Genomic DNA, 23,175 nt, shown 5'->3' with positions numbered 1-23,175 from the left:
GCCATTAAAAGAGTAACGAGTAGTTAAATTCGTAGATCGAGCGCGCAATTTAGCCCATCATTGTTCGAGACCATGCCGCGTTTATCGCGCACTTAATCAGTATCGCATTGTAATAAAATCCCGTCGCGGTTTTGTTAAACAATCGCTCAAATCAACCGGCGATTCCGCGAGCGACGCGGCGAGTTATCGGATGCGAACGATCGAATGCGGCGATTCCCCGGAAAGAAAGGGCTGGAGGAGAAAGAAGCGATATCAAAATCCGGGGCCATTAACCGCGACATAATGCCGCAATTAAAAGCCTAACGAGTGTTTGAACCGCGGCGCACCGGGCGCGCAATTTAGTCCATGATTGTTCGGCCCGGTTCCGTACGTGGGACGCGCATCGATCTCCGTCAGAGGAGTTCCAGTAGGAGTGCAATAGTCGTTTCTGTTCCCAGTAGTCCGAGTCCGAGTCATCTCGGGTTCCTCGAACGGAACGCACCGGAACGAAGCGCACGAACGACTCTAGGAAAGAAGAGCGAAGGCGGAGTAGGCTCATTAGCGTTATTTGCCGGCGTTACATAAGTCATTTCCTCGCCCCCACTTCGCCTCCTTTGGCCTAGTCGAGTAGAGAAGCTAGTGGAGGCGTGTAAAGGAGAGTAAAGGAGAGCAAACGAGAGTAGGGGAGAGCAGAGGAGAGAGGTCGCGCCTCCTTTTCAAGGCGCATCCATCCGCTTAAAGGTCCCTCTTAGCGCCGCCGGTGCCGCACCTCGCGCTGCACTCTTCCCGGCTTCGGGCTTCTACTTTGTGCCGCGCTTCTCCGATAAGCCACTGTATTTCGGGAACGCTAATTAGAATGCAATACACTTAACTGGAAACAGTTAAGTAGACGCCGTCGTGGGTGGACAGAAATCTCAAAGGGCCTGCCAACCGAACGATTCTGGTCGCAGATGCAACGCAATTAGGCTTGCTGTTGGGCACTGGTATCATCTCTGGCTTTCTTCTTTCCTTACACCTTTTTAACGTGGTACCTATTAGGGGGGGCTACAGGAAGCGGAAGATCGGTTTAACACTCTCGATAATAAAATCGAGATAGCGGGTAATGATAGCTTTCGGGTTAGACTAAACTTCTTGCTAATTGTCAATATTTCGATGGGGGTGATATTTAGTTTTATTGTACTTGGAATATAAAGGGATTTCATATGTGGGATAATTTCGGGCCAGTCAATGTATGCGTTATGCTTTTAAACATTATCACAAAATTCGTACACTTGGGATGATGGGTTGAAAGTGAATTGGGACTCATTCACTATAAATAAATTTCTCTCATAATCTCATCTTATTTCTAGAGAAATTTATAATTTTATAACGTCATGTTGCAATTTTTTCACGTTGCAAAAGAAAATATAAACGAAACGTTACGAGAAATCGGCACGCCGTGTCTGAACGGAACTTCCAAGAAAATGTTATATCGTTGCGATATTTTATTTCAACGGTGTGGATTTGTGTGGAAAGGTCGTCTGGTTTTTAAAATATTTATGAGCCACGGTAAGGGTAAAAAGAGGTGTTCGAAGAAGAAGTAGAAGCACCTGTGCGGTACATTGCGTTCGCTTGCAGCTTCCTGCAGATCCTTCGGCGAGCTTCGCGTCATTTGAAAGGTCCTTAGAGCTTCAGCCTTGCAGGCTTTGGGCTCCTTCTTTGCGCCTCTTCAAATAAGGGACTATTTTCGGCGGACGCTAATTGGAACGCGCTATATTTAAGTGTGAGGCGCTCGATAGATCATTCGGCCGATTCTGGATCGCTCCAGCGGGCTCATCGAGCACTTCGCCGTCTTTCGTCGAGCTTTCGCCTCGGCTTTGGGTTCTCTCGGACGCTTTCAAAGAGACCTACTTCCGAAGGAATCACCTCTCCTTCGTCATTGATTGCACCGTATCGTCCGCTGCACCAATACGCAATGCATCGTAATATCTATCTAAAGGATGTCCCAAAATGAACGCAAGATTTGAATTAAATAGAAAACACAGTTTTTAATCTTTAGATTGTTATTTTTTCATTGAATCATAAAGTACATAGGATAGGAGTATTCATTGAATAGCACATCGGGCAAACGGCCTCCACGGCTTTGCTGGCACATACGCACTCTTGTGTCGAAACTTTTCATGATCTTTCTGCATAATTGTGGCTGGATTGCGTTGATGCAGCGTTTAATTCTCTTTTGTAATGCACGGGTGATTGTGGGCTTGTTGACATAGACCTTTGACTTCAAATAACCCCATAAGAAGAAATCTAATGGTGTTAAATCACACGATCTAGGGGGCCAATTCTGATCGCCGAAACGAGAGAGTACACGACCAGGAATTTTTTAAAATATTGTTCAATAATGAAAATACGTTGTATCGTATAACGCTCCATTTTTACTAACCCTAAACTCTCAGCTGTCAAATTGTTCTTTTGTCAGGGTTGCCAACAATTTACTGCAAAAATGGCGGCGAATTGAAATCTTGCGTTAATTTTGGGACACCCTTTACTTCCTTGTCACGCCTAATTTCTTGCTTCATGAAATTTCACGACAATTCAAGAAATGCATTTTCACGTAGAATCCGCGATATAAGGGGCGTTTAGTGACGTTAGTTGACGGAAGTCGCGACTAATAAGATTTTAAATATCATTAGGAACATATTTAGTTTTGATCCGGATGTTTTTAACGCAGGATTAATGGCACAGCCGACGTTACGGTAAGGTCGAATCGAGATAAATCGATGAGTCCTGAGAACGGAGGTGGACGTCGTTACGGGCAGACGCGACGACGGTAATGAGAATTATTGTCAAGATTCGCTGATACGAAGCAAGGCAATGCGTAGGAGGTATACGCTGGAGGTGGAGGCCACCTACTCTCCACGAGCGGAACCGAGCCTAACCTACAATCCCTGATAATTCCAGGTTGCAGGTTCTTGCCTGGCGCGAGTATAGGCACGGTCTTCCTGCTCGCGGTGCGTGCGGGTCTGCGGATAATCTGCGGACGATTTCCGCAGCTGAACGCTTAATAATAATGACGACAGTAATAAGCCGCTTTATTGCCTAGAAATGTATTCCCCGAGGAAGTCCGAGTACCTCCCCAAGGCTCGTTGGGCCTTGCAGGGAAGTTCGACGTCCGGTCCCAACCGAGAGCCGATTCGTAGTTCCCTCGCCCTGCACTTACATTTTGAGGTTATCGCGAACGGGATTTTGGGATATTCCCAGTCTATTTATTTTATACGTGTTTTTACGTATTTTTATCATCCGCGAGAGGATGCGAAACTCTAAAATTGACACTTATAAAACAACAAACTATAACCCGTTCTCCTCTGCAGTTCGTCCATTGGACCCATTAGTACATTAAGATCTGCCATTGGTACGTTGCTACCGCAGATATTGTGTCGTTAATCCGTCTCCGATACATAAACTCCACCAGTAAATTTCCTCTATGTACAACGCCAAGTGCACTGTTAAAAGAAATATGATAATTTTATAACATTTTTGTTGGAAGTTTTATTCAGACATGGTATACTAACTTTATAACATATTTTCAAATAAAATGTCTAACACATATTATAAATTTAGTGCATATGTGTAAAAAATGTATAATATGTGTTATAAATTTGTGTTGATCGGTACTTGGTATTAAACGTTTTTTCTGCAAAGAAACAAATCTGACATATGTTCCGGGTACGTTCGAGGACGATTTTAGAGACAACCCTACCCCGCAATTAACGTTTTGAGTTTTCGTATAATCATTGTTAAATTGATTTAGCGGTATCATTTTCCTCCAGCTCATCAAAACCTTTTGGTCGAAATAGGTATACACAAAATCGTGGTAGAAATAGTGTTAACTCACTTCACCTTGATTAAACCTCGTGGGTGACCGACTCAAGTGTTTCTGGACCCTTAGAAATTGAGAAAGAAGCTGTCACTTCCCTTCCACTGGGTCGTTCTTCCCGTTGCTATAGCGAGTTCCGTCATTAGGATGCTCCGGCGTAACACTATTTCTACCAAAGGTGTCAAGACACCCTTGAAAATTTTAACTTGAAATTATTTTCAATGTTTAATAATTTTTTCTCAATTAACGTTTTGAGTCTTCGTATAATCATTGTTAAATTTATTTAGCGGTATCATTTTCCTCCAGCTCATCAAAACCTTTTGGTCGAAATAGGTATACACGAAATCGTGGTAGATATAGTGTTAACCCACTTCACCTTGATTAAACCTCGTGGGTGACCGACTGGAGTGTTTCTGGACCCTTAGAAATTGAGGAAGAAGCTGTCACTTCTCTTTCACTGGGTCGTTCTTCCCGTTGCTATAGCGAGTTCCGTCATTAGGATGCTCCGGCGTTGCTGGCGCGGATATCGCGTCGTTAATCCAATTCCCCCGCATAAACTCCTCCCGCTCTGTAAATCCCCGGCGTGTCCGTCGATGTCTTTGATTTTTTTCCCCCGACCTGCAACCCCCTGGGCCGATCCGGCCGCAGGGGCCTCCAGGGCCGTGCTTTCACGTAATTACCCTACTGCCGTGCCGGATAACTGGATTGCAGAAACGCAAAGAGGCCCCCGTGGGTAGCCCGGGCTCTCATCGTTTTCCTGACTTCGTCGTGTCTGTTGCAATCGAGCGCGACTGACTCTACTCGACTCCTCGCTATTTTTAAACCTAATTGCACCCGCCCGTTTTAATGGCGCGGCCTTCTGATAGAGAGGGATCGAGGTTTCGCGCGACTCCGCCACGATGTGCACATCCCTAGGGAAACTGTCCAGGTTGGTGCAGCACCCGACCGCGATTGCTCCCGGTGAACGGGAAGATGATGTATTTATACAGGCCATTAATGAAGCAATAAGATGTGCAATGCCGGCACGACTCAACTAACCGTGGCCAATTGCGGCATTTCCATGCTGCAACTGCATGCACCGCAACGTTGTGTTCCCGGACGGGTATCGGGGAACATTGGATACGAATTTTCTAAGTTCTTTCTTCGGTCTTAGATGTCAGTCGTAAAATTTTACTCGGAGGGAAAAAATGTAGAGGTGTCGAGTCGGGTTAGGTTCCGGTCTCGAATGACCCCCTGCCGAGGGAATCACGATAGTTGAACTTCGAAAGTCGGTATTAATGTGAAATCCGCAGTAAAAGTCGTCGCGATAGGAAGAAGCAGTTAAAATCTGTGATATTTGACGATCGGCAATAACTCCACGTTGCGATAGAATGCGATTTTCCGGCCCGAGATGAGAGCCCGGGTCAGATCTTCAACGCGAGGGTCCCACTCGTTATCAGGGAAGAGTCATTTGAATAAGAGATTTTTCGGTTATCTCGCGATGGTATTAAGGCAAGTCGTGCGCCGCCTCATTGGCTAAAGTAACCTAATTTTACGTGGTCTCTCCTTCTCTTATCGCGCTATCGTGAATCTTGTAAGCTACTCACAGGGAAGACAACTAACGGGAGTGATTTCTGGTCCATCTGTCTCTCCGCGAGATCTTTTCGCCGTTGTTTTATAGGAAGGATATTACCGATCTAAGTATTCTTGGAAGTTATCCAATGCGCAGCTCCTAGTTATAGGGAGAGCAAGGAAAGGAAAAGGTGGAGTAGGCGCAAATAGCCGGTTTAATTTTCTTTCTTGGATAGTTGAGTCACGGGAATTATCCTAGGACCGCTGCAGCGTGCGGCCGCGAATGCGTTTCCGTGTCTCCTTGCTCCCCCATCTGCGGAATATTCGCCGCCGGAGAAGAAGCAAACGCCTCCGCGGCCCATTTGCCAGCAAACAGGTGGCTATGTCAAGCATCCTACCGCGTTTTTACAACGTCAATTGGTAGAAGCCTGTCACACGAGCAACTAATGTCTGCTTGATTGGTCAGTTACTGGTACGCTTGCTTTAATAATAGCTCATAGCACGTGGCGCTCCCTCCGCTTCTTCGGATCATCCGACCATTGTAGCGTGCGAGGTCGCCGGCCAGTCATGTGCTAGCTGATGCGTTCGCACGCTTCCCGGTTCATCCAATTCTGGGAAGTTTGGCAGGGACGCCAGGACAAATACGTCCATAGCTGCCTTCAATCGCTTTATTATATAACGACGATCTAAATTAAACCGTCGTTCGCGTCTTCCCGCTCTCCGGCCAATCAATGACACCCGATATTTAACAATAACCCTTATCGGCCGACTGCCTTAATTGCTGCAGATCAACGAATAGTCCTGGTTACTGCATCGCCCGGGGTCGCTGACCCCTTGACAATCCCAACAATTCTATAAGCATTCGCGTGTATTGCGGTTTATCATCTGATTGTTAGCAGTTTGGCAGTGCCGCCAGGACTCGTCGATATCTGCATCGGACAGCTGTTTTATGCCGGGAATTTAAATTAAAATACCGCTTCACATTTTCCCGTTTTATGGAGTATCAACGTAACTCAATATTTAACACTGGCCCCTATCAGGCGGCAGTTTTAATTTCCGCAAACCAGCGTATCGCAGCAGACGGTGCAGCACGCAAGGTCGCTGACCACGCGTCGCGATGACAGCTGATGCGTTCGCACGCTTCCCGGTTCAACTGGTTCTCCAAAGTTTGGCAGAAACGCCATGACAAAATCGCCCGTAGCTGCATCCAATTGCTTCGTTATGTAATGGTAATTTAAATTAAAATACCGTCTGGAGCAGTAATATGTGACATTTAGCGCGCGGCACCCTTAACGGAGTTAGTAGGGTAAACTAGGTTTAATTAAAGTGAGTTTGAAAGAGAATGAAAAGGTACAGGAAATGTTTGCTCACGGAACTCTTTTATATGGTGTTTTCGGAGAATTCAAGATAAAATAGTTAAATTGGCGGGAGTGATAGTTAAAATTAGGCAGGTTTTAGAATCTAGAAAAGTATATCGAGGAACTGATGGACACAAGTTCAGATTCTTTAATCGTTGACGGTGGTTTGACTGAAGATTTCCGTTAAGAATCCATGCCATCGATACTTAACTACCCTTTTATAGTTTCTAAAAGTATATTAATTATTTCTTTCAAGCTTGCCGTTTCCCTGGAATCGTGTACTGCAAAGAAATGATAAATTCTCAGCCCCCACTAATCCGTCACTTGCAAACGTTTAAAGAGTCGTTTTATCTCGAATTCTTGGCGAATTCTTAATCGTTGACGGTGGTTTAACTGAAGATTTCCGTTAAGAATCCATGGCATCGATTCTTAAATACCCTTTTCTAGTTTCTAATAGTATATTATTTCTTTCAAGCTTGCCGTTTCCCTGGAATCGTGTACTGCAAAGAAATGATAAATTCTCAGCCCCCACTAATCCGTCACTTGCAAACGTTTAAAGAGTCGTTTTATCTCGAATTCCTCGTGAACCATAAAATCAAACGGCTTCGTCCGTAGATACCTCCTCCAACTGTTACTTATCCTCTAAATTAATGTCGACTGAAACGCATTTCACGACCTACTGACCCCCTTAATTCCCGTGGACCGCCAGATCGCGGGAGGCGCTGCAGCGCGCGAGGTCGCCGACCACGCGTGGCAACAGCTGACGAATCCGTGCGTCCCTCAGCTTCCTTAATTTTCGGAGCAGACGACCGCATTCTGCCGACATCGCCTGTCAAAACCTGGTCCACACGACTGATTACTGCCGGCGGCGTGAATGGTCAGCTACCGATCCCCTCGGTCCGACAATAATTCCCCGAGATTCCGGGCAGCCGGCCAAAAGAACGAATGCCTAGCGATAATTATCCCACGCCTCGGGGACGATTTCTCGCCACTTCGCGGCCGGTCCTAGCGATCTCCCGATTCGGTCATCGAAGACACCCTCCACTCCAGCAATTTCCAGGGCCTCGCGCGGAGAGAGACTCTGAACGTATTTCCAAACCGAGTCGATCAGGTCTTACGGATACCGAACGGACGCGTGCATGTAGATGGGCGCGATTCCCGATAACTGGTCGCTTTCATAGAAATAAGCAACGATGCAGTTTGTAAGCACTTTTAATCAGGATGGACCTGCTCTATTGAGAATCGCTCCCACACGTGCACGGGTCAACATTTTACTTTTAAAACCAGTACTCGTTGTAACCTTTCGGTTAAGAGATACGTTTGGAATCAATGCCCGAGCAAAGTATCCATTTCTTGATGTTCAGGTTAACGGCGAACTTGAGACCTTGTCAACCGTTGCCGAGAATCTAGGCGGAGCGTCCGATTCTTTACACCCGTGTGTCGACAAACGCCAACAGCAAAGTTACCTAGCCGTTGCGGGGGTCCTGACGTGCACAAACGCACGTATACACACACGTTTGCAGGGTCGCTAAACACCATCCATTACGACGTTGCGTCTCCCTCGTACGAGCGAGTCCCACCGAACGCGTCGGGTGTCGCACAGAGAGCGGTGCATCATCGTCTCGGGATGAAAATACCAATCGGAACTGCGATCAACCTCGGGTGTTTCTTCTGCCGTTCCGATCAGTTCCTCCTCGCCGCGTTAACGCGTCGCGCTTCGTGCGATACCCGACGCGCCCAGTGGGACTCCATCCTAATTTGGGCTTAGGCATGGTGTGATGGTGTGTGTACCCTGTTTGTGTTTCGTCCCGGGTCTGCCTGTGTGGACTCGTCAGGAAGGCTATCAGACAGACCTTGCTTTAGACACCAAAAAATCTCTCCTGAGCGGGATTTGAACCCGATGAGCGGTGAGCGTAACCGCTGGGCTATCGAAGGCCCGTGTCGAAGGAAGAACTTCTATTATATATATGCTATGACCGCCACACTAAGAAACATAGTTTTGGTTAACTCCCATCGAATTCGACTCCAATTTAGCGGTCGAAGTCGTCCCCGTTTTGGTGGCGTGCATCGTTAATCGAGGATCGGTCCAGTACGCCGGAAGGCGAGTCGCCGGTTTCAGCCGGTGGACCGCAGCGTACTGGACGCACTCTCGACGCCGCGCGGCTCGAGAGGAAGAACGGGACGATCGGTCAGCTGATTGTCCCCCGGGACCCCCCGCCTGGCTGCAGGGAGCGCACTGCCGCAGCGTCCCTTCAGCACGCTTCGCATCCCTCTCGAGTCGCGAAGGGGGCTTTAATTACGCAACTAGGTCGAAAGGGGCGCCTAATTTATTTGCGACACAGCCTTTGCGCCGGTCTCGCCGCTGCCTCGTTAGCAGACGATATTTGTTAACGCGAGTGCGGGGTCAACGACTCTCGTCGGGGGCGATTCGCCGCCCGTTTGTTTGCCCGCCAATCGTGTCGGGTTGGCCGTTCTTTGGGCGATTCCGCCACCCCCGTCGACCCGTCGTTCGGGCTCCTCGTTTATTTTCGCGACCTTCACCCACTTTCGACGGAAGCTGGCCGCTTTCAGCTACGAGATAATAAGCACCTTGCATCGCGCTCCCCTTGGCTCTTCTTTCACCGCCTCGCTTTTTTCCTGAAGCGGCGTCCCAGGACCGCGGGCCCGGCCATTCGGGTACGGGAAAGGGAGATCTACGGCAAATACGGGCGCGTCCACCAATACTCGGGGTGGATCTTATATGCGCGCGGAAAGCAGGTCCTTGATTGTCCGCCGGCCGGCGGATATTTTCACGTCCCTAAACCTAGCAGCACCAGGGCTGATTCTTTGAAAACGGCTGGAGCAATAAAATTCAAATTTGTGTTATAAATAAGCAATAAGAAAGCAATAAATTTTGGTGTATGATCTATGCGGTTATGCTGACATGGCGCTGCTAGCTTTAGGGACGTGATATTTCCGTGGGAGATATATGGTAAGGCTCGATAATCTCCGATTCATTTTGGAGTATTCCCGAGTCGAAATGTTGCCCCTAGTTTTAACCCCTGCCATCAAAGCCTATTGGTGCTGGTCCTATTTCACTTTTTATGCCCTGTGATCTTGAAGACTACTTAATACGAATCAAGTCTACTTCAGGCCTATAAGTAGAAGGAATGGAAATGTCTGCCACTTTGCAAGCGGGAAACTAGGACCTCGATGGTGTGGATGTTACCCTTCTTTACACGATCTCGGAACCAATTTAAGGTATACACCAAGAAAATTGTTATTGTAACTGTTACATATGCTCGCGTGTAAGACCGTTCCTCGACCCGTAATGCATTTTTCATTTTTTACTTATAGAATAGTGGAATGTTGTAATTGTACGTGCAATAACACGCGTTAGAATGAAAATCGCGGTAATAAAATTTGAAAGCAAGAACTGTACTGAAAACAATGAAATATTCGGCAGTATTAGGGTCTTCTACAATGATGAACTGCTGATTATTTCCGTTGCACGTCTAATCATTGCGCAAAGCATTCGTGTCGTGATACGCATTAGTTACATACAGATTTCGGCAGCCGGGTCATTCGATAATTTTGAGTTTCCGTATTCGAATTGGGTTTGAGTTTTTCGATTCAGTTTCGTGACTCCGCGGAGTGACTTCCGTGCGTGACTCCTAAATGGATGATTCCGTGAAGCATAAACTTCGGGAGTGGAGGTTAGGAAACTTACAGCAGTCGTTCGAAGGCCGACAGTAAAATAACCCATACAGGTATTGTACTTTCTGGCCATCCTAATGGTAATAAATATATCACCGAACGGTATTTTCTTCAAGCGTCGACGTTAATGGATACCCTCGCAACGTTATCACATGCACAAGCTATTACTCCCGTTGATTAGTTCACACCTCTATAATTATAAACACAGCTGCCGTATTGTAATTGCACCCATTCTTTCTTACAATACACCCTATAATTAAATTATACGTCTTACAATTTTAGCAACGTAACCACAACTGCTGTCCCGATATCTGTTCGCGATTGTCGTTATAGCTATCACAATAGTGGTAATGAGACTAATGTTTTTTTTTTCTTTACTTTTTTCTGGGTGTACAGTTAGAGGTTCTAGCTAGGATCGACATTTCTGCTCGGGTTGCGGGAGAAAGAACTTCTTTGTCCAAGGTTGGTGATAAAAGTTGAAATTCCTGTCACTTGTTTTATCGTCGGCGAGGGGGAAAGGGTTCGCATAGATTGCGGGCTTCTTTATAGGGCTCTCGGATTTCCTCTTAATTGTCCCGTTGATTGCTGTTTAGCAAGCCGTAAAATCCAAAGTACTCATGGATGAGTAGTTAAACTCGTTGCTACTCTTCTTGCCGACTTTCTTTCTTTTTTTTTCCCCTTACCGAAGTGGGCCTGTCACCCTTTAGCTACACTCCAATAGTCCCGGCGACTTTCGGTTTTTCATTTAGCTCCCGATGCCGCCATGATAACCGGGCGGCGTCGATAGTTGCGCGACGCCGCTATCGGGATCCGCCGAGATACCCGGGGAAGTGTGTCGCTCGATGCGACTGGATTTTCGAATCCTCGGTGAGCGCGATTTCCGGGGCCTCTTTCACTCATACGCGGAATATCCACCTGTGAACTATACGACAAAGAACGTCGCGATTCGGTTCGCCCGGACTGACTATATAAATCAGACTCGTCATTAATTAAGGAATGAAAGTATGAACGAGTAAGGACCAAACCTGTGTCGTTTTTTAATTATATTTTATTCAGTACGATCATTTGAGGATTATCTCCTTTATCTTGTACTACTCAACAAACACACTACGTTACAATTACATAACACTGGAATAACATGATATATAACGAATGTTATTCAAAAGATACACTAATATTAGATAACGAATTATTACCGCTCAATAACAAAATGAGGTGCTTATGCGAAGATAACCGGCCGAATTTTACGATTTTACTAGGATTTGGAAAAAGGCTCATAAAAACGAAACGAAAAGCAATATTTACATAATTCAAAAAGCAGGGTATTAAGGACAAAATAGAGAATAAAACGGTGACGCTAATTTTTCTATATTCATTGAAAATTACATAAATAACAAAGGTATAAGTGATAAACAAAAAAAAAAGAAAAATTGAGATCTCTGTTTCAAAACTTAATTGCATATAGGATAAGTCATCTTTTTATCATCAATTTATGTAGACCGTTTATTGCAAAGTATATAGTTTAAATTTCCAATATATTTTTTAACCAAATAAGTAATATTGCACAAGAAACATAAAAAATAACTCCAAGGCACATGGTAGGCGCCGGACGGATTATCTCATCCGAAACAAGTAATTGATATAGGTTGTTATAGGTGTTGTATTGTTATTTTAATTCTCTCGTAATGAAATTAGACTATTTATAACGTATTATAAATTTATTTTGAGATAGAGATCTCTCGCAAAGCGAATAGTAAAGCGCTACAAGGTGCGGGCCAATATATCGGCTCTGGCACTTTTTGCCATTGCAGCGAGGGCCGATATATCGGTCTCCGGCACTAAAAGGGTTAAAGAAGGCGACTCATGGGTCACCCTGTACACACAATAGATATCCATAAATCGTCACTTCTGACACATAACACGTCCAGTTTCTTCGCTCGGGAAGCCTTGATCGCGCTCTGGAGTGATGTAAGCGCGACGGTGACCGACGGTCTCCCGGGCGGTCGGGTGGGGGAACCGCACGAGGCGGCCTCGTGGGAATCCGATTCGAGTGCCCTCTAGCGTCGGCGAGCGCGGAGCCCAATCGAAGACGCGCCGCGCGAGGAGGAGCGGCGCGCGGGGGAAACTGGAGCGGAGCGACTGACCTATGTCAAGGAACGATAGCGACTCCGTCTTCCGACCGTCCGTCCGCGCGCGTTCAATCAGCGCCCGTATCGCGGCCATAAATTACTTCCGCGACCCTCCGCAGCGGCGCTGCCGGCGCGCTCTCCTCGGCCCCTCTCTTTCATTTTTCCTCCGCGCCAGATGTCGCCCCTGTCGCGCGCACGTGTCGCGTCACGTTGACGGTGGGACACGGCGCGCCGAATAACGCCGGCCGAGCGCAAATGTTTACGCTACGCTCCTCCGAGTCGGCTCACTTCACTCCGAGATCGCCGAGGAGTGTTGTCCATGTCGAGAGATATGTCCAGGTGAGTAGTCCGATGGAGCATGTGTTTTTTTTTGGTTTTTCTAAAAAACGTCCACGGTGAGAGCTCGTGCTTTCACGGGATCGACTAATGGACCGAGAGTGCGCAAACCGGCGTGACATAAGTGACACGCAATGCGAGTGATTTATGCCACAATCATGGCACCCTCGAAGAATTCCGTTAAGGTGTACCAACAACGGTTTAATACCATTTGGAGGTTTAATTACCGTGGTAAATAGTCCAGGGAGATACATCGAATGTTTATTAGCCCCCCTCTTGTATCATTTCACGCTACACGGGGTGATTAGTTAACCTAAACTGCCCAGTTTACCGGTAATTTAGTATATGCGCATACTCTGCTCAGTAATTCATGGAAATTACATGAAATGCCCGGAATCATAACCGACTTCCACCGGTGTTAGTTTTAGTTTCAAGCGGAGGGCACTGCGGATACGTGGGATCGCATCAGCGATGCGTTCTGGCGCAATGCTGCGCAGTCGCCACTGCGCAGCCTTAAATACGGTGACAACCGAGAATACCCCCGCGTTGACGCGGAAGTAAATCCACTTATTTAGTAAACTCGGGGTCATTTGCCGATCTTCGGGGACGCTTATTGAGAGTTTCAGAATCCAAACTAAACGTTTGGTCAATCAACGAGGACGATCTACGAGATTCGAGCTCGAAACGCATCTCGTGTACGCGATGCGTCCCGACGACGTTTCGGAGACGTAAGATCGCATTAGCGTCGGTTCTGGGGGGGCATTGCGCAGTCACTGCAGCGGCAACGTCACGTAACGTCTCTGCAATATTCTACACGAGGTGCACCGTTGCAGCGACTCGGATAAGTCACGTGTGCCATATTAAGGTGATATGAAAGTGTGATATACATACATACCAAAAAATCAAAATATTTATAAAACCTTTCTCCAACCTGGGTGCACCAAATTATGTAAATCTTTAACGCGTGATTGTGGAGGAAAATTAATATCTCTTTTTGGTTCTTGTCCGAGATAAATGCAACATTTTTGTCGAAAAAAGAAATTACATAAGCACCGCGTTGTTCCTTAGGGCCCTCGATAATCACGTGTTAAAGTTTCAGATAATTCGGTGCACCCTGTTTGGAGAAAAGTTTTATAAATATTTTGACTTTCTGTTAGGTGTGCATCACACTTTCATATCACCTTAACGTCCCCCATGCCCTCGTAAGGTCCAGCGCGCCGTTCCGAGGAGAGCTTCGCGCGAGTGCCACGTGTCGCCCCGATCGCGCACACGTGTCGGCGCGTCGCCGGAGACGGCAGAACGGCGGAACCGGATAACGTTCATGCGAACGTAAATGTTTACGCCCGGAGCCGTTTTATAGTGACCCGATATCATCGATAGTCTTTGAACTCGATTTACTCGCATTCCGGTCTCCTCGGCCATACATAAGCGCGAACGCACAGGGTGTCCCAGAACTGGTAGTAATCCTAGAAACTGGGGTAACGTAACGAATTTTCAACTTATTAACGATTGTAGCTGGCCATTCTTGGGATTTGAACGGGCCGGTGTCGGCATGCATCCCGATGTACCCTGGCGGACATGAATGCCTTCCCATCATGCACTGTCAACAGAATATCCAGAAGAAAGGCATTAATGTCCGTCAGGGTGGAGGCGCCCCGCACTACGCGGACTCGCCTTTTATTTTATTTCATTTTTTTTCTATATCCCCAGTTCATTTATTCAATTATTACTGATCAGGACAATAATTTAAATGCTAATGATTGAATGATTGATAAATACCATCCGAGCGTATTAATGGATTATTAATTAATTAAATCGATTCAATGAATTAATTCACTTTCGGTCACTGAAATGATTTTGATTTTTGTTAATTAGTAGGGACGTACGATTTCAGAGTTACTCAAGTTTTATTACTTAAATTGTCCCTAGTTTGTAGATAAATAATTTGATAACCAACCGAGGACGTAGGAAGAATGATATGAAATTAAAAATGAGGGTCCAGGTAAGGGGAGGACTTTAAATTTCGTCGACTTACCCATGTTCCGGGGATTACCGTGAGTTCCGGGCAGGATTGGGTTGGCATAATATGTCATGGAATGTACATGGTTTCCTATATGTGTATTACACGTACAATACCTCTCTAGGTTTCAACGCAAGCGCCTAATTAATTTATTATTCCATGCAAATATTTACGCGTTTACGTGTGAGCAAAAAGACGTTTATAACCTTGCGGATAGATATATCACGCATCTACGGCATTCAATATATTGAAAACGTAAAATTCTAAACAATTTTCAACGCAAGCGCCTAATTAATTTATTATTTCATACAAATATTTACGCGTTTACGTGTGTGCGAAAAGGCGTTTATAACCTTGCGGATACATATATCACGCATCTATGGCATCCGCTATATTGAAAACGTAAAATTGTAAACAATTTTCAACGCAAGCGCCTAATTAATTTATTATGCCATGCAAATATTTACGCGTTTACGTGTGAGCAAAAAGACGTTTATAACCTTGCGGATACATATATCACGCATCTACGGCATTCAATATATTGAAAACGTAAAATTCTAAACAATTTTCAACGCAAGCGCCTAATTAATTTATTATTTCATACAAATATTTACGCGTTTACGTACGTGCGAAAAGGCGTTTATAACTTTACGGATACGTATATCACGCATCTACGGCATTCGATATATTGAAAACGTAAAATTCTAAACAATTTTCAATGCAAGCGCCTAATTAATTTATTATCCCATATAAATATTAACGTGTTTACGCACGTGCCAAAAGACGTTTATAACCTAACGGATGCCGTATATCGCAAATTTGCGGCATCCTTTATATTGGAAACGTCCTTTACTGGTCTGATACGTTTTTGTACGGTAAATTATTTGGGGTCATACGTCGAAAACGTCGAAAAAAACGCGAAATTATCCAACTCTGGTTCTGGGACACCCTGTATCGAGGAAGGGAAGTCGCCTGCCCTTACATGAACCGCCCTGCGTCTTCCACTTTACGTCCGACTCAGGAGCCACTCGAGTGTGAGGGATGGAAGGAGAGGTGGATAGAGAGGGTGGAAGAGGAAGGAGAGGAAGGAGGACGTCACGGAAAGGGGAGGAAAGACGGATATACGTACATATATATATATGTTCGGACAGAGATGCGCATCATGCCGGGCGTTTCTGCATTTACAATGGGGCGGAATGCGGCCTCGTGCCTCGTGTTTACGGAAGTGACGAGCATCGATCGCGGAGGGTACTCCGGGTTGGTGACAAGTTTACGTAATTATGTGTAATAAGAGGTGTATTGTGTTACGCCCGGAAGCGCCGCCGACGGCGTATATCGGTATGAAAATCCGTGATAAGTGAAACATTCTAGAGAGAGTTATATCATGGTTTGATAAACGACGCCGAAATGAACACAGGTAGCGATGGACGCAATTGCGATCATCTTTGCTAAAACTGCCTAACCTGGTGGGCCGGTAGATAGTTAAGTAGAACATGTCTTAAGAGTCAGACAAGATCGTTCTTCGATAAAAGACAATACCCACGTAAATTATTCTCATAGTACTTTGCACCGAGGTAAAAGATTCAACGAACCGAAGAAACATTTCGCTAATTCAGGGACTAATTTTATTTGACCGAAATAAACGGGAATATATTGCACGCAAGGTTTCTTCAGAATTGCGACAATTTATTTCTGTTCGAGTAAAATTTCTATTCCTTCCATTAACAGAATGTTTCTCTGGTTCAATGGATACTTATTCTCAGTGCGTGGCTCGTTGTCCCCTATCGGAATGTAAGTATGATCCAGATCAGAAAGTACTTTGGGTTTAGGTTGTGGAGATGGTGTGTACCCCATTCGTGTTGGGTTTCGTCCCGGTTTTGCCTGTGTGGACTCGTCAGGAAGGCTATCAGGTAGACCCTGGCATAGACACCGAAAAATCTCTTCTGAGCGGGTTTCGAATCCGAGAGACTACGTGGTACGAGCGGTGAGCGTAACCGCTGGGCTATCGAAGGCCCATGTACAAGGAAGAACTTCTGATATATATAATGTATATAAACCTGGAATTGCCACTGTAGCACAATTCAATAAAATTTGTTGCAAAATTTATTGCCAATTCATTGCTATTTTATTGCACAAGAGAACAATTTTTTGCTCTTATACTTTTCCGAAAAATGGTGGTGATGTCAGCTTTATATAAAGCTAACACTGCCACAATAAAAAACAATTATTAAGTATATGTTCATCGATGAATTATATACCAGAATTTATTGCTAATTATTTGCTCGCGGAAAAACCAAATTTCAATTTTTTGCTCACCCCTAAAGGGGCGAATCGCTACCCCTAGTGATGATCGCAGGACAGAAACATGAAAAACATGGAAGAATTGAACTATTTGTTTACGTGGGAATTAATCGCTAATTAATGTAGGTTTGAAAATTGTATTTTTACAAAGATATTTCTTCTTTTCGGAGCAATTAATTTCCACGTGAAGAACTAGTTCGATTCTCCCATGTTTTTCATCTTTCTGTCCTGCGATCAGCACAAGGATTGGCGATTCACCCCTTTAGGGGTGAGCAAAAAAATTGAAATTTGGTTCTTCTGCGAGCAATTAATTAGCAATAAATTCGTCGATGAACATTTACTTAATAATTGTTTTTTATTGTGGCAGTGCTAGCTTTATATAAAGCTGACATCGCCACCATTTTTCGGAAAAGTATAGGAGCAACAAATTTGTCTCTTGTGCAATAAAATAGCAATGAATTAGCAACAAATTTTGCAACAAATTTTATTGAATTGTGCTAAAGTGGCAATTCCAGCTTTGTATACATATATATATGCTATCACCGCCACAGCACTTTTATTTCTAAAGAAACTTCAGTATCTCTACGTTGTTCCTATGATTTTAATGAATGCCCAAGAATCTTGAACTCGCTACCGGTAAGGGGAAGAAGGACCGTTTCGCGCAGCGGGACACTTGGCAAATTTAGGGGTCGCTTCGAGCCGTGTCTCGTGTCTCGGAAAAGGCCCCGAAAACTGTGCGAGCCGAGGAAGAATAAGGTAGGAGGTTCCCGTTTCGCGGAAGTGTCCATAATTCCGGCATTATGACGGCATTCCAACGGCAACGTCAGGGTGCTCGAGCATTGGCCTCAACCTTCCCACCTCCGCGAGGAGAGAGTTTACCTTCCCCCCACTTCTAGCCGTCCTGCCCCCTCTCGCGCTTCTCGTCCTCCTCGTCCTTCTCCTTCGCCTCCTCGTGGCTCACCTCCTTTCTATCTGAGTGTAATTCAACCCTTTCTCAGCACCCAGTCAGCGTGAAGAACCAGTGGCGTAGCAGGCCCTTTATCAGGCTTTCTACGCCGTTAGAAATATCTGGATGGAAATGCGGGGAAATATTCTTTGGATATTCGTCCCCCCCACCCCCCCCCGAAATCCGCTCTCTTCCCCTTCGGGTTAAGCAAAAATATTTGCCCAGGCATAAATCGAGACCGATGCCAGTTCAGCAGCCTGTGTCGAAATCAAAGCGAGATCGATATTGCCAGGAGAAAATGGAAATTTAACACTAGGTTTACGGGCGTTTTTTATATACCTGTTTCTACGAGCACCCGTCAAGTTGACGGGTAAACGAAAACCCGCATTTTCTTTAAAAAATCGATTTATTCAAATTAAGTCTGTATTAGACAACACTAGGCTTTACGTTTAAATGAATGATTAATAAGTAAAAAGTCATTTTTTAAAAATTATCACGGAAATGATTGGAATGCTCGTCCTCTCATCCTCGGAGTCGGAACTAGAAAGAATGCGCATCCTTTTCTTGCTACGACACCCTTTCAAGAAGTTTTCCTCTTCACTATCCGAAGATCCTTCTATTTCTCCACTTTCAATGCAAACTTTCACTCTCATCTTCGCCTTACACTCACTGCAACGAAGCAAATATATATGGATTGTTTATGAAATTAGCTAGCCCGTCAATTTGACGGGTTTCGTAGAGATAGGTATACTACATACAGATTTTAATAATCAGAAGGCTTAGGAAAAAATAATTGTGTGTACAAATTCTTTGGATGAAATGATTAATTTACGATACAAAAATGGTTAAAATTAATGTTATGGTTTCTTCGGCATTTCTTTTTGAAGTTCGAATTCCGTCAAATTGACGGGTTCTGTAAACCTAGTGTTAAGCTCTTCGGGGCCATTTTCGAGGGCTCGGCGATAACGAGGACGGATGCATAGAATTAAGTCGTATACTTATATTAATTAATGCATTCGATTTACGTTATATGGGAGTGTACGAACCGACCTGGTCTGTCGCGTTTTTTAAGACTTATTTTAAATTATGCTAAACGTGAACGTTAACGAAAAGTCAAGGTTTTTTGGGGTAATCTTCCTGAACGGATTCATCGGATTAGGTTGTCGATGCACTGAAATTCGGCGATGTAGGTTTTTTACGTGCAACGTAGGGTTTTAATTTATGTTGCATGTTTTGCACAAGATCCTTAGTGCAGATCCTAGGTGCGTGGTTTTGCGGTTTTCGAATTTTCGATGTCTCGCGGTGAAGTCAGCGGAGTCCCTTTTTACCGTATGCACCTGTATACATAACGATATCTCTAGACGTGCAAGAAAAAGTCCCTAAGTCCTCGGCGGATCTTGGCGTTACCGGCTCTGGAGATTAGCTTATCGCGGAGCCTCGGAGTCGCGTTGAATTTACTATAATTCGCCCAGATAATCAGCGACAGCCAAGGCTGGCGGATTACAGCGGAATGTAGATCGGCAATTGTAATTGGCCGATATCCCCGCGACAAGGGAAAAGTCCCAGATACACCGAGGCTCGGAGTTATTCCGCTTAAACGGCTCACTTTGAGTTAACTTCATGCAGGAATCTCGAAAGTCCCTGACGTTCGTCTTAATGGTCTCTAAAATGGTATCGGCGAGGGCGCTATCGGTCGATAATACCGATCCCATTTAAGATGGTTACGGCTAATTACGTCTCGACAGTGTGTCATTCCCTTGCGTGATCTCGATAAGCGTGAGAAAAAAGGCACGTTCGGTGAAACGCGCCTCGAGAGGCTCCCCCACGCCTGCTCGTCAAATTCCGTCACCTCCCACGCGAACGTGGGTCGGATCAGGAGAAACATCTTTTCTTATAGATACATCCATATATATATTCTCTTTATCCCCCGTTTTACTTTACCAATAAAACCTTTAACACGCCCTGTGAAAATGCAGGTGTAAATACGTTGCACGCGAAGGACGTCATATACTTATACGAGGGGGTCTTCGGGAGCGTTGGACCCTCGCCATTTGCGATTCCGTTGATTTCCGTCGCGGAAGAGGAACGATCCCCGGTTTTATGCCTCCCCTTTGTTTCGATGTCTCCGAATTCTCGGGCCGCGAAAATGTAGGAACGGCTAAAATGCGAGGCTTGAAGGCCGGGCTGCAGAAGTTCTCAGTTTTGCCGCCGAGGCGCATAAACCAGGGATTAACTCGGGTAACGGAGGCACTGAGACGGTACTTCTCCGCAGGGGCCGTTCCTGTTTTACCGACCGAGCCTGCTGAGTGTTACGGGCTAATTAGCGTAGGCATGGCGCAGTCGGGACGATCGTTCGCTTTATGGCACTCGCGCGAAATTGCGATACGCCTGGCCATCGATGCTTACCGGCTACCTGAACTGCCGCCAGGGGGCGTTCCGGATAGATATCGAATGGGTCGGCTCGGAGATGTACGCGGGATTTTCTAACAGCCTCTGGGTCTTAAGGTGAAGTGAAACACGCCGAGGAACTTGATCGACGCCGATAAAGAAGATTTTTCTAAATGCCTACGTTGCCGACGTTCGTTTTTATATCGACAGCTGGGTCGAATTATATTGGGTACTGTACCAAATGGCGTACTCCACCTGTCGTTTTCGTATAATAATTATAAATAAATCGAAGTAAAACTCCAGAAATCCTCTGGATTCATGCTTTCTGAGGCCCCAATTGACTGCAGAGGGCCCCCTGCGCCATCTGTGATTTCCAGCTCAATTAAATTTTCAATCCGAGACCTCGTATTACCATCCTTTTAGTATAGAAGCGCATACAACACTTTTTTGCCTTTATCCCGTTCAAATGCGAGTTTATCGACTACCAGGGTGTTCTAAATTGTCGTAAAATTGTCCTGACTCTTGCGATTCTCATATCAGAGCCCTCGATAATTGTATATTGATCGAAATATGAGAGCTCGACGCCATTTCCTGGCCTGGGCTGAGTTATAAAATTTTGTTAAAAAATCAAAATCAGCCATCTCTAAAATCGTCCTCGAAACATATGTCAGATTTGTTTGTCTGCGGAAGAACCATTTAAAATCAAGCACCGATCGCCATAAATTTCTAACGTATATTATAAATTTATTACACATACGTACTAAATTTGTAATATAGGTTACACATTTAATTTGAAAATATCTTATAAAATTAGTACACCATGTCTGAATAAACCTTCCAACGGATATGTTATAAAATTATCATATTTTTTTTTTAACAATGTATCCCCTGATTATCTCTGGCTGTCGTCAAGAGGAGGCGTACAAGTAGATAACGAATAGTTCGGTTCGGACTGAATAAACCTTCCAACGGAAATGTTATAAAATTATCATACTTTTTTTTTAACAATGTATCCCCTGATTATCTCTGGCTACCTGTCGTTAAGAGGAGGCGTACGGGTAGACATCGAATAGTTCGGTTCGGACTGAATAAACCTTCCAACGGAAATATTATAAAATTATCATATTTTTTTTGTTTAACAATGTATCCCCTGATTATTTCTGGCTACCTGTCGTTAAGAGGAGGCGCACAGGTAGATATCGAATAGTTCGGTTCGGACTGAATAAACCTTCCAACGGAAATATTATAAAATTATCATATTTTTTTTTTTTAACAATGTATTCCCTGATTATCTCTGGCTACCTGTCGTTAAGAGGAGGCGTATGAGTAGATATCGAATAGCTCGGTTCGGACTGAATAAACCTTCCAACGGATATGTTATAAAATTATCATATTTTTTTTGTTTAACAATGTATCCCCTGATTATCTCTGACTACCTGTCGTTAAGAGGAGGCGTATGAGTAGATATCCAATAGTTCGGTTCGGACTGAATAAACCTTCCAACGGAAATGTTATAAAATTATCATATTTTTTTTTTTAACAATGTATCCCCTGATTATCTCTGGCTACCTGTCGTTAAGAGGAGGCGTACGGGTAGACATCGAATAGCTCGGTTCGAACGCACATCCAGGATTACCCCGGGGCTCCATGGGCACTTCTTTGGGCCAACCTCGTGGTCGATGCCTCGGCGTTACGCAACTCATCTCCAGTTCCTTGCCTCTTCCCATGCTTTCTTGGAATTCTCTGCCCCGACTACACCGTCAGACACCCTTCCACCATAGAGGCCGTGAAAACGGTGAGATTTCTCGCGGGATCGAGTCCGCCGTTTGTCGGCGTGGGCGGCCAGAGGGCACTCCTCATGGGGATGCAAATATTTCAGAACTAGCCTGGACCAGGGGAATAGTTCCACACTGAGAGAGAGATTGCATCGAACCAAAGAGATATCTTCTCGAGTAGTATCCCTGAAATATTTTATTAATTCAGAGAACAATCGGTGGACTGAAAGAACCCTAAACTGGCACGATTTCGAAGAAAAGTTGCGATCAATTTATTCACGTTCGAGTGAAAAAATTATTTCCTGGCATTAAATACGTGCATGCAGATCTCACGTATACGTATTAATCGGTTCCCGAAGACCGTTCGTAATTAGGGCATACGTAAAGATTCCCGCGAGCAGTCTAAAATATAAATTCGATCGAGAAGAATTCCTACCGATAGAAATTCTTAAAGTGGTAACTGCCTGAAATATTCCCTGAATGGTTATCTCAGTTTACACACATTTTCCCTAAACGATTAACTGCTACATATGTTCCATTTACCATTATTTACCGACGTAGGAACGAATTCATTTACAAGTAGATTACATAGTCTTAATAAACTATTAAGAAACAAAAAAAAACTATAATCAACATCGCGATTGCCGAAACACGGCACCCTGGTTTCCCCCGACAGTTCGCTATGTACTCGTTCTTAATAACTTAACAGGGCGTTTTACATAATGTACGAAATTCCAGTGAAATTCCGATTTTCGAGAGAGTCTCCAAGAGCCGAGAAACCGGGCGGTCGGTAAATCCAGGCGGCAAAAAGTCACCTTTCCGGGCCGGCGAATCGTGCTC

The 23,175-nt window shown here is 44.9% G+C and overlaps 1 protein-coding gene across 3 annotated transcripts in view; it reads left to right on the top strand.

The window, feature by feature from the left end:
* Window positions 1–23,175, top strand: part of LOC105698252 (RNA-binding protein Musashi homolog Rbp6) — a 710,904-nt gene that overhangs the window by 49,442 nt on the left and 638,287 nt on the right. Inside the window, exon 1 of one of the 3 annotated variants that reach the window (XM_012422320.2) lies at window positions 12,874–12,908. The exons of the other annotated variants lie outside the window; for them this stretch is intronic. The gene's annotated coding sequence lies outside the window, so the exon portion shown is untranslated. Of the gene's footprint in view, window positions 1–12,873; window positions 12,909–23,175 lie in introns of those variants that run through there. 3 annotated transcript variants of the gene reach the window in all.

The sequence above is a fragment of the Orussus abietinus genome, unplaced genomic scaffold (assembly GCF_000612105.2).
Source record: "Orussus abietinus isolate OABI.00-Male unplaced genomic scaffold, Oabi_2.0 scaffold14, whole genome shotgun sequence".
NCBI classification, from domain to species: domain Eukaryota; kingdom Metazoa; phylum Arthropoda; class Insecta; order Hymenoptera; family Orussidae; genus Orussus; species Orussus abietinus.
This window is presented reverse-complemented; position numbering and strand designations above follow the sequence as displayed.